Genomic DNA, 12,108 nt, shown 5'->3' with positions numbered 1-12,108 from the left:
AACCATGCAAGTCCTGGCACAACAAACAGGAATAACGTCTCTAAGGCTGCTGGAGAGATTCCTGTAGGAGGTCCAGGAGGCATTGTCTGAGCCGGTAAGGGGGGGTGTTTGAGCGGCCAAAGGGGGAGGGGCCACCAATGTTTCCGCCACTGCAGGTGACGGCAGAGACTGGGGACTGGCAAGGGGGTCTGGAGGACTTGTTAGATTTTAACACTCAGAGCCTGGGGGAGTTTGAGGGGGTGGGTTGTAAAGCCCTCTACAACCTCTGCATTAAGGTAAGGAACATTAGGAGCCTAACAGGAGTGAAGGCACATCAGTGGCAGGGGGTATGTGGGGCGGAGAGTATGGTGGGTTTTAGATGGAGGGGGCTCTACAAACCTCCAGTACCAAAGAGATCAGGGGACCTCCAGTGGAGGGTTCTACATGGAGCCCTGGCCACTAACAGCTGGTTGGCACGGGTTGCACCGGGAGTCGGACATGGGTGTCCTTTCCATGCTATGAGTGAAACTGTGATTCATGTGTTTTCTGTGTGCGCCAGGTTAATGCCATTAATGTCTCTGTTGGAATATCTGTGTGAGAGGTTGGGGGTGGAGTTTACTGTTGGGATGTTTATAATGGGATACTGGTATTCAAATAAGGAGAAGGCCAAATGTGTGTTGTTGAATTTTCTCTTTTCTCAGGTAAAGTTGGATATTTGGCTAACAAGGAGGAACAGCGTCAAAGGATAACAGACCCTTCACTATTATGAAAATGATCACAACTATTTCATCGTAATGTTACATCTTTGAAAACAGATCTGCAGCCTGCCGTGCTCTTAGCTAGCTACGTGCTTTAGAAGGACGAGAAGTTGTACAGTGCCTTCAGAAAGTACTCACATCCCTTTTTCCACATTTTGTTGTGTAAGAGACTGAATTTAAAATGGATTATATTGAGATTTTTTGTCACTGGCCTACACACAATAACCCACAATGTCAGTTGAATTACGTTTTTCGAAATGTTTACAAATTATTTAAAAATGAAAAGCTGAAATGTCTTTAGTCAATAAGTATTCAACCCCATTGTTATGGCAAGTCTAAATAAGTTCAGGAGTAAACACTTGCTGAATAAGTCACATAACAAGTTGCAATAATAGTTTTTAACATGATTTTTTTTAAATAACTACCTCATCTCTGTACCCCACACATACAATTATCTGTAAAGTCCCTCAATCGAACAGTGCATTTCAGACACAGATTCAACCACAAAGACCAGGGAGGTTTTCCAATGCCTTGCAAAGAAAGGAACATATTGATAGGCAAAAATTAAAAAGCAGACATTGCATATCCCTTTGAGCATGGTGAAGTTATTAATTACACTTTGCATGGTGTATCAATACACACAGTCACTACTAAGATACAGGTGACCTTCCTAACTCAGTTGCCAGAGAGGAAGAAAACTGAGGATGGATGAACATTGTAGTTACTCCACAATATTAACTTTATTGACAGAGTGCAAAGAAGGAAACCTGTGCAGAATACAAATATTCCAAAACATGCGTCCTGTTTGCAACATGGCACTAAAGAAATACTGCAAAAAAGTTGGCAAAGCTAATTAACTTTTATCCTGAATACAACGTTTTATGTTTGGGGCAAAACCCATTTATACACATTACTGAGTATGCTTGTAATCGTTTAGGACTGGGGAGTGTTTCAGGATAAAATAAGAAACGTAATGGAGCTAAGCACTGGCAAAATCCTAGAGGAAAACCTGGTTCAGTCTGCTTTCCACCAGACACTGGGAGATGAATTGACTGTTCAGCAGGATAATAACCTAAAACAGAAGTCCAAATCTACACTGGAGTTGCTTACTACTGAATGTTCCTGAGTGGCCTTGTTACCGGTTTGACTTAAATCTACGGCAAGACCTGATTAATGGATGCCTAGCAATGATCAACAACCAATTTGACAGAGCTTGAAGAATTTTGAAAAGAATAATGGGTAAATGTTGTACAATCCAGGTGCGCAAAGCTCGTAGACTTATCCAGACAGTTGTAATCGCTGCCAAAGGTGCTTCTAAAAAGTATTGACTCATTGGTGTGAATACTTATGTAAATGAGATATTTCTGTATTTCAATTTTCAAAAAATGTGCAAACATTTCTCAAAACATGTTTTCCCTTTGTCATTATGGGGTATTGTGTGTAGATGGTTGAGGAAAAAGTGTGTATAGTAACCGTAGCTACAGGGAACTCGCTTGCTATTGAGTGAAAACGTCATATTTAACATTAGCCTAGTTAGCTAAGCCAGTTACTTGTTGTAAATACCAGGGCTGGTCTTCAAACTGTTACAGGGTCTAATGACAATACCAAGCACGTAATTCAGTGGTGAACACGGCCAAAGAATTTTTTTTTATTTTGAGTTGGTCATGTGGCCATAGTTAACTATCTTGCCACTGCACTATGCACTGCCACTAGCTATAGCTAACATTAGTAACACGGTAGCCTAGCTACATTTCTATTTTCCACAGCGGTGCTGGTACCAACACTTTTCTTCTAGTTCTCCTGATTTGTCACTCCGGTTTATTTGTGTTAAACTGATTGCAATGTTCAGTTTCTACCTGAACGGTTACAGCCTGAATGAGTCGAGCTAGTTCCATTGCACATAACGTGTTATGGTGAAAGTAATGGAATGCTGTACTCCTTACTGTTTCCCCTTGGCACTCTAATTGGATAAAATGCGTGGCAATCTACAGAAATCTCATACAACTCTACTTTGCTCATGTTTTGGTTAATGCACTCCTTATGAATTGTTTTCAGGATCTATGTGACGGAGTGTGAGCTGGAGAGACATCTGTCACCTGCATGGGGTGAAAAAGAGGTGGGAGAACCATAAGCGAAAAATACACGTTATCTTGACATGTATTGCTGTGCTGTACTTGGCTAATAAAAGTGAACCTTTTCTCTGAGAGCAAAAAAACACGTTCCCATCTATTTCGTATGCTTCACCAGCACATTCATGTCAGTGTGAATATATACATGTTAGAAAGGTGCAAGTAAATGAGAAATGTAATTGGCATAATACCTTTTACAGGCCTTTACATGTAGTATGTTTGATTCTGAAAGCTATTATTTTTAATTTTTTCAGGAGTTCAAAGCTTCTACCATTGGAGTCAGGGGTTGTCACTCCATCAGCCCACCAGTCATCTCCTCCTGTCCCTCTCAGAAGGGTCCAGATGTGGAGGCGGGAGAAGTAGGTGACTGCCAGGGAGGCACGCCTTAGTGTACTATTTTAGTGTCCATGATTTAAGAAGTCGTTTTTTGTATTTTGTTTCAAGGGGAAACAGTAACGAGTGCAGCTTAGCATTACTTTCACCATAACAGGTTATGTGCAATGAAACTAGCTGGCTAGACAACTAGGCTCACTTTAAATAGGAAGTTGACGCTCAACAGCAAGTATAGCTCTACTACTAGTCCTAGTCCTACTAAAGCACATAGCTAGCTAAAGGCAGTCGTAATCCTTTTAAGGAGAACACAAACGACTTACATTTGAACACTACCGCAGAAGCCTCGCTCTTCGCTATCTACCAAGCTGTTTTGTCCATGTGTGTGTGTGTGTGTGTGTGTGTGAGAATCAGAAAGAGTGTGTGCCTTGCACACGCGTGTTACTGTACTACTCATCTATCTGTGACATAACCAGCGTCAAATACAGTTCCCCCACACTGGCACTCCCCATCCTGTAGTTAAACTCCTAGCTAAGTGGCTAGAAACCTTCATACCGGATTATGTAGTGTTTACATAGCTAATAAGTAGCTCTTATGAAGGGTCTAAGGCGAACTGTGAGTGATATTGTTTAGCTATGGCTGTGAGGGTTGGATAGGACTCTGCTTCTACTCAGGGAGATGGACGGGCAGTAGAATTCCTGCAGTGATGGGCTGCATCCCAAATGGCACTATATTACCTACATAGTACACTACTTCTTACGAGAGCCCTATGGCCATATAAGAAATAGAGTGCCATTTGAGGAGCAACCATGGACTGTAGCAGAGCATTTAGACAGCATGGGTAAATATTAGGATTAGTTTCCACCAGAGCAGAGCAGGGCTTTGTACCAAATAGCACACTATTCCCTTTTTAGTGCAATGTAGTAAATAAAGGTTCAATCAGTAAGACTGGTCTGAATGCTCATTTAAATTCATCAAGTAATAGTGCTGAGCGATTAACCAACATTTCATATTTTTGTTTTGTTATTAAACAACTAATTGACTGACGTCGGATCAATTACTTGAATTCCATATAGTTCGTTTTTTTGTGAGCCCATTCACAAAATAAATCAATAACTATGTGGGACACTGGGATGAAGGGAGTTGTAGTTTTCACTAAGCAAATATTCAACCTAGCTCAGCGCAGAAACGTGGTAATTAACTACAATGACCATATTCCATTGCGGCAATTTTTTTCCGGCTCATATGGATCAGAGGAAGAGGTGAAGCCAGAGGTTTCACTTTTGCCAAAACCTGTGCAAAATAAGCCTAATGTTTCTATGGGAAGTAGTGCACTGTAAAGGGAATAGGGTACTGGGCTCAGGTTAATTAAAAGTAGTGCACTGTAAAGGGAATAGGGTACTGGGCTCAGGTTAAAAGTAGTGCACTGTAAAGGGAATAGTGTACTGGGCTCTGGTTAAAAGTAGTGCACTGTAAAGGGAATAGGGTACTGGGCTCAGGTTAAAAGTAGTGCACTGTAAAGGGAATAGGGTACTGGGCTCAAATTAAAAGTAGTGCACTGTAAAGGGAATAGTGTACTGGGCTCTGGTTAAAAGTAGTGCACTGTAAAGGGAATAGTGTACTGGGCTCAGGTTAAAAGTAGTGCACTGTAAAGGGAATATGGTACTGGGCTCAGGTTAAAAGTAGTGCACTGTAAAGGGAATAGTGTACTGGGCTCAGGTTAATTAAAAGTAGTCCACTGTAAAGGGAATAGTGTACTGGGCTCAGGTTAATTAAAAGTAGTCCACTGTAAAGGGAATAGGGTACTGGGCTCAGGTTAAAAGTAGTGCACTGTAAAGGGAATAGGGTACTGGGCTCAGGTTAAAAGTAGTGCACTGTAAAGGGAATAGTGTACTGGGCTCAGGTTAATTAAAAGTAGTCCACTGTAAATGGAATAGGGTACTGGGCTCAGGTTAATTAAAAGTAGTGCACTGTAAATGGAATAGTGTACTGGGCTCAGGTTAATTAAAAGTAGTGCACTGTAAAGGGAATAGTGTACTGGGCTCAGGTTAATTAAAAGTAGTCCACTGTAAAGGGAATAGTGTACTGGGCTCAGGTTAAAAGTAGTGTGCACTGTAAAGGGAATATGGTACTGGGCTCAGGTTAAAAGTAGTCTGCACTGTAAAGGGAATATGGTACTGGGCTCAGGTTAAAAGTAGTGTGCACTGTAAAGGGAATATGGTACTGGGCTCAGGTTAAAAGTAGTGTGCACTGTAAAGGGAATATGGTACTGGGCTCAGGTTAAAAGTAGTGCACTGTAAAGGGAATATGGTACTGGGCTCAGGTTAAAAGTAGTGCACTGTAAAGGGAATAGGGTACTGGGCTCAGATTAAAAGTAGTGCACTGTAAAGGGAATAGTGTACTGGGCTCAGGTTAATTAAAAGTAGTCCACTGTAAAGGGAATAGGGTACTGGGCTCAGGTTAAAAGTAGTGTGCACTGTAAAGGGAATATGGTACTGGGCTCAGGTTAAAAGTAGTGCACTGTAAAGGGAATATGGTACTGGGCTCAGGTTAAAAGTAGTGCACTGTAAAGGGAATATGGTACTGGGCTCAGGTTAAAAGTAGTGCACTGTAAATGGAATAGGGTACTGGGCTCAGGTTAAAAGTAGTGCACTGTAAAGGGAATAGTGTACTGGGCTCTGGTTAAAAGTAGTGCACTGTAAAGGGAATAGGGTACTGGGCTCAGGTTAAAAGTAGTGCACTGTAAAGGGAATAGTGTACTGGGCTCTGGTTAAAAGTAGTGCACTGTAAAGGGAATAGGGTACTGGGCTCAGGTTAAAAATAGTGCACTGTAAAGGGAATATAGTACTGGGCTCTGGTTAAAAGTAGTGCACTGTAAAGGGAATATGGTACTGGGCTCAGGTTAAAAGTAGTGTGCACTAAAGGGAATAGGGTACTGGGCTCAGGTTAAAAGTAGTGCACTGTAAAGGGAATATGGTACTGGGCTCAGGTTAAATGTAGTGCACTGCAAAGGGAATAGGGTACTGGGCTCAGGTTAAAAGTAGTGTGCACTGTAAAGGGAATAGGGTACTGGGCTCAGGTTAAAAGTAGTGCACTATAAAGGGAATAGAGTGCCATTTGGGACACCCCATAACACTTCAGACAGTTGTCTTCATCACATATTTCCTTTCCCATCACACACTCCTCCATCATGGTAGAGTGGAGTCTATTTCAGTCCCACATAACTTCCTGTGGCAGCGTCACCACATGTCAGAAACCCGGAAACGGTGGGGGTGAGAAACACAGAGACTCCCACACTATCTCTCCAGCTTCGCTAGATACACGCAGACACGCCAGACCCACGCACACACACAGCGCAGACAAATGTATGCATGTACACACACGAAGACACACAAAAAAACTTGACGAGCCACAGACTGAAAGATACTAATGATGAGGAAGAGTCGTTGGTCTTCTTTACTGAAGTAAAGAATGAGAGTACAATAGAGACCAGTGCCGTTTCAGATGAGGGAGGACAATAGTTTTGTTTTTATGAGCATGGCCTTATTTCTATTACAGCATATTGGATGACTGTCATTCCTATTCCATTCACCCAGTTCAATGTAACAGTGATAGGTTTAGGTTACTGTCATTCATATTCACCCAGTTCAATGTAACAGTGAAAGGTTTAGGTTACTTGTCACGTTCCTGACCTATTTATGTTAGTTTTTGTGTGTTAGTTGGTCAGGACGTGAGGTTGGGTGGGCATTCTATGTTATCTGTTTCTATGTTGGTTTTGGTTTGCCTGGTATGGCTCTTGATTAGAGGCAGGTGGTTTGCGTTTGCCTCTAATTAAGAGTCATATTTAGGTAGGGCATTCTCACTGTTTGTTTGTGGGTGATTGTCTCCTGTGTCCGTATGTTATGTTCGTACCACATAGGACTGTAGCGTTTGTTTGTTTCGTTTTCGTTTCGATGTCGTCTGTTACCTGTACGTAAGTTTATGTTTAGTTATGTAAGTTTATGTTCAGGTCTCGTCAACGTCGTTTTGTTATTTTGTAGTTTGGAAAGTGTTTTGTTTCGTTTCGTGTGCCATCGTAATTTATAATAAAGATGGCTTATTTCCCTGAGCCTGCGTTTTGGTCTGAAGATCCTTCTCTCCTCACCTCTTCCGAGGATGAGGAGAGCGTCACCCGTTACATTACTGTCATTCATATTCACCCAGTTCAATGTAACAGTGAAAGGTTTAGGTTACTGTCATTCATATTCACCCATTTCAATGTACCAGTGATAGGTTTAGGTTACTGTCATTCATATTCCATTCACCCAGTTCAATGTAACAGTGATAGGTTTAGGCTACTGTCATTCATATTCCATTCACCCAGTTCAATGTAACAGTGATAGGTTTAGGTTACTGTCATTCATATTCCATTCACCCAGTTCAATGAAACAGTGATAGGTTTAGGTTACTGTCATTCATATTCCATTCACCCAGTTCAATGTAACAGTGATAGGTATAGGCTACTACATCATACTCTCATTTTCCCTATACCCAGTGGCGGATTTAAGTATAGGCGACATGGGCAGCCGCTCAGGGTGGCATCTTGCCGGGGGCGGTACAGGGCGCCCCCGGCACCATTACGAAATGGTGACGAGTGCGCAATCAGTTTTCTACGTCACGTCAATGATATCATGTCACCGTGTGGGACTGTGGGTCAATTAACCTTGTCGGAGTGGGCGCCCTGATTCTAGTTTGTGAGCTAGGCAGGCTACTGCCTGGGAAGGTCTCCTACTCAGAAGTACGAGATGGGGAGGTGGGCGGGGGTAGGTTGACATCAGGTCTCCCCACTGGAAGCCCGAGGTAGGGGGAGCGGGGGAATTTATCAAATAGCGCACCTCTGACTTTGTACAGTACTAATGCGATTAGTCAAAATCAGTCACACTACGAAATGCTACCAAATAAACTACAATTCATTCGCATCCTGTGAATATATAGTTTCACGGACATATTTTTGCATTTTCTTATGGTTTGTGTGAAATGGTTAAGAATAATATAAAACCAGTCTGCACACCACCAAGGTGAATTGGTTTAGTCTTGACTCTTAGTTGACAGTGTTGGGGGATGGGTAATGTATTGATGCTCAAGTGCCAAATCAACACAAATTTGTGTCTATTTGTCTTTGTTACTTCTTTTTGACATTTATGAGTCTTATTTTTGTATATATTTTTATATTTATATAGTTTTAAATGTTATGATTATTTATTTGTGTTGTTCCAAATGTCTGAATAAAATGTACAGTTAGTGCAGAATGATGCCTTTTTTTGGGCGGGGGGTAGTTTTAAACAGTTTTAAACAAATTAAGCTAGAGCCACCACTGCCTATACCCATCATGAGGTTGCTACAACATAGGTGCACAGGTTGAGAGAAAAAAGTGACAAATTGACAGACAGTGACACATTCAATGCACACTCTTGCCTGCATCTAGCTGAATTAGGGTGTAACCATTAGTCCAACAGTCGCAAACAAGAGTTTCTATTGGACAAATGTAGGTATGTTAATCCCCGTTTCGTTCGCTTCCATTTTTTCAACAGAATTGGCGGAATGAATACACCCCTGATCACTCGTAAACACAGTTCACTTTCATAACAGCCAAGTTGTATTCCTTCTCGCATCTATGCGCTCTCCTCCCCTCACCTTGTCCCTTCGCTTGTGGACTTCAATGCACAACACATCAGCTGTATGTGACCAGGCAAAAAAAAACTTTCCAAGCCAAACCATATCATAACCACTACACACAGTCTACATTGTTGTCACCATATTAGCTAAAGTAACGTCATAGTCAGCTAGCTAATAGAACTAACACGTTAGTAAACCCGCTACAATCATGCAGTAATGTTACAGTGTACAGTCAGTAAGCAGTTTAGCAGTTACACCAGGGGGCCCCAGTGGCAATACATTTGTAAAACCAAAAGCTTCCCTTGACTTGGAAAAGTTCCAGTGTTGTGTTGGAAAGTCATAGCCAGCTAGCTAACATAGCATCCCTCTGTTTGAGCAGGTTGTTTGAGTAGGCTAAATTAGCTAGCTGCATTTGCTAGCTAAGTAAGTGAAACTGAAAAAATATGAAATCTCTCTTTCTCTTTCTTGTCCTTCATTTTGGAAGAAATTAATTTGTTTTAAAACTGTTATACTATTGTCTTTCTCTCTCTTTGAGTCAACTACTACTACTCCACATTTTATGTACTGCAGTGCTAGCTAGCTGCAGCTTATGCTTTCAGTACTAGATTCATTCTCGGATCCTTTGATTGGGTGGACAACATATCAGTTCATGCTGCAAGAGCTTTGAATGTAATTACTTCCGGAGGACGTCCTCCAACCTATGTACGTCTATGGAAGGGTTGAGAGCCATGAGACTCCTAGGTTTTGTATTAAAGTCAATGTACCCAGAGGAGGACGGAAGCTAGCTGTCCTCCGGCTATACCATTGTGCTACCCTACAAAGTGCAGTTGAGGCTACTGTAGACCTTCATTACAAAATAATGTGTTTTAATAAATTAAAGTATAGTTTTATCTAAAAAGGATAACTTTTTAACTGTTTTACTTTTTGTATTTTTTTTATTCACTGAGGAGCCTCCACTGATAGAGTCTGCTACTCTCTGTTCTTAATGCTCTTGAATCCAGCAACCAATTTTCTTTCAGAGAGGGCCATTGTATGTGTGTGTGTGTATGTGTGTGTGTGTGTGTATGTGTGTGTGTTTGTTTATATGTTTATTTTGGCTATGGATACATACCACTGCAGCACTGACTGTATCGCCGACTATTATTGACTTATGCATGATTCATTAACTGCAATCTTATCAACATACACACGCACACACAGAGAATGTGTGAGAATTTTCTTCAGTTACTGTCACTGCCGTGCATATTCTCCCCCAAACCGACATCATGACGGCTCAAGAAACTACATTGGACTTAGTGCAAACTGGAGACAGGCTTTGCGGTAATACAGATTGTCATACATTCATACCGACCTTGTGCCATACCGGGATGTCCGCTGTTTTCATATCCCACTGATAGCATTGCTAACCTTTTGGATTACAGGGTAACAAGTACATGTAAAATCCAATAGAGAATGCTAACTAAATGCTAACGAGCGCATTGTGAACATTTTGTACGGTTTCTGACCTAAACTATACAAGTATAAAAGTAACTCAAAAATCCTACTCACAGTTTGCTGAACACACAAAACAAATATTAGCTAGGAGGGGATTCTCTGCTGTTACCAAGCAAATTCTTTATTTTGGAAAAAACTAACCACTTATCTAGATAGCTAACGAGCTCCTAAATTAGAAAACTAAATGCACAAATGCATTTAGCACATTTTAGACAGTTAACTTTATAGTAATAAGATATCTAGCTGGTAAACATATAGTTGTGTATTCCATACTGTAATTAAATCACCTGGCTCATGCTGCACAACAATGAGTGACTCACAGGGCTCTCGTCTCTCCTCCCCACCTATAGGCAGAAACTCACAGGAAGCACCCGTGGTAAGGACTGTTCAAGGTTGCTCTGAACCATCAGAGTCTATGCTTCAAGACTGTTTTTGATCATGCGGAGAATAGTATCGAAGTTCATTGCATTCGGAAAATATTCAGACCCCTTCAGTTTTTACACATTTTGTAACTTTACAGCCTTATTCTAAAATGGATTAAATAAAACATTTCCCCCATCAATCTACATACAATACCCCATCATGACAGAGCAAAAACAGGTTTTTAGAATTTTTTGCAAATGTATTAATTTTAAAAACAGAAATTACCTTATTTACATAAGTATTCAAACCCTTTGCTATGAGACTTAAAATTGAACTCAGTTGCATCCGATTTCCATTGATCATCCTTGAGATGTTTCTACAACTTGATGGGAGTCCACCTGTGGTAAATTCAATTGATTGGACCTGATTTTGAAAAGGAACACACCTGTCTATATAAGGTCCCACAGTTGACAGTGCATGTCAGAGCAAAAACCAAGCCATGAGGCATATTTGGAATGCTAAGCCAGACAAAATTAAACGTGCCTATTTATATAATGAATATGAGTTTGAGGTGGCTAAAATTATTCAATATTAAAGCTTTAAACCTTCACTCATACATAAGTTACACTTAAATGGTTGTCCAGTAGATTATTAAGAAAGGCTCATCCTTTGTTCAAAAATTGTCTTTTTGCTTTTTGCCTTTATACAGATTACAACTTCTCATTTCTGACTAATTGAAAATGAAATTTTGTTTAGAGTGTAGCCCTTTCTTAAACAAGCCATACAAAGTTGGTTACAATTTCAGTTTTATCCTCCATCCTCCATTTTCAGTAAACTTAACATGTGTAAATATTTGTATGAACACAACAAGATTCAACAACTGAGACATAAACTGAACAAGTTCCACAGACATGTGACTAACAGAAATTGAATAATGTTTCCCTGAACAAAGGCAGGGTCAACATCAAAAGTAGCAGTCAGTATCTGGTGTGGCCACCAGCTGCATTAAGTACTGCAGTGCATCTCCTCCTCATGGACTGCACCAGATTTGCCAGTTCTTGCTGTGAGATGTTACCCCACTCTTCCACCAACGCACATGCAGGTTCCCGGACATTTCTGGGGGGAATGGCCCTCCACCTCACCCTCCGATCCAACAGGTCCCAGACGTGCTCAAAGGGATTGAGATCCGGGCTCTTCGCTGGCCATGGCAGAACACTGACATTCCTGTCTTGCAGGAAATCAAACACAGAACGAGCAGTATGGCTGGTGGCATTGTCATGCTGGAGGGTCATGTCAGGATGAGCCTGCAGGAAGGGTACCACATGGGGGAGGATGTCTTCCCTGTAACGCACAGCGTTTAGATTGCCTACAACGACAAGAAGCTCAGTCCGATGATGCTG

General features: G+C 41.2%; 1 protein-coding gene across 9 annotated transcripts in view; it reads right to left on the bottom strand.

The window, feature by feature from the left end:
- The window catches only part of LOC129868781 (stromal interaction molecule 1-like), a 91,506-nt gene that overhangs the window by 70,278 nt on the left and 9,120 nt on the right, over positions 1–12,108 (bottom strand). The window contains exon 1 of one of the 9 annotated variants that reach the window (XM_055943010.1): positions 1,163–1,367. The exons of the other annotated variants lie outside the window; for them this stretch is intronic. The gene's annotated coding sequence lies outside the window, so the exon portion shown is untranslated. Of the gene's footprint in view, positions 1–1,162; positions 1,368–12,108 lie in introns of those variants that run through there. 9 annotated transcript variants of the gene reach the window in all.

This window comes from Salvelinus fontinalis, chromosome 13 (genome assembly GCF_029448725.1).
Source record: "Salvelinus fontinalis isolate EN_2023a chromosome 13, ASM2944872v1, whole genome shotgun sequence".
Classification (NCBI taxonomy): domain Eukaryota; kingdom Metazoa; phylum Chordata; class Actinopteri; order Salmoniformes; family Salmonidae; genus Salvelinus; species Salvelinus fontinalis.
Note: the sequence above shows the minus strand (reverse complement) of the source record. Positions and strands in the feature narration are given on the sequence as shown.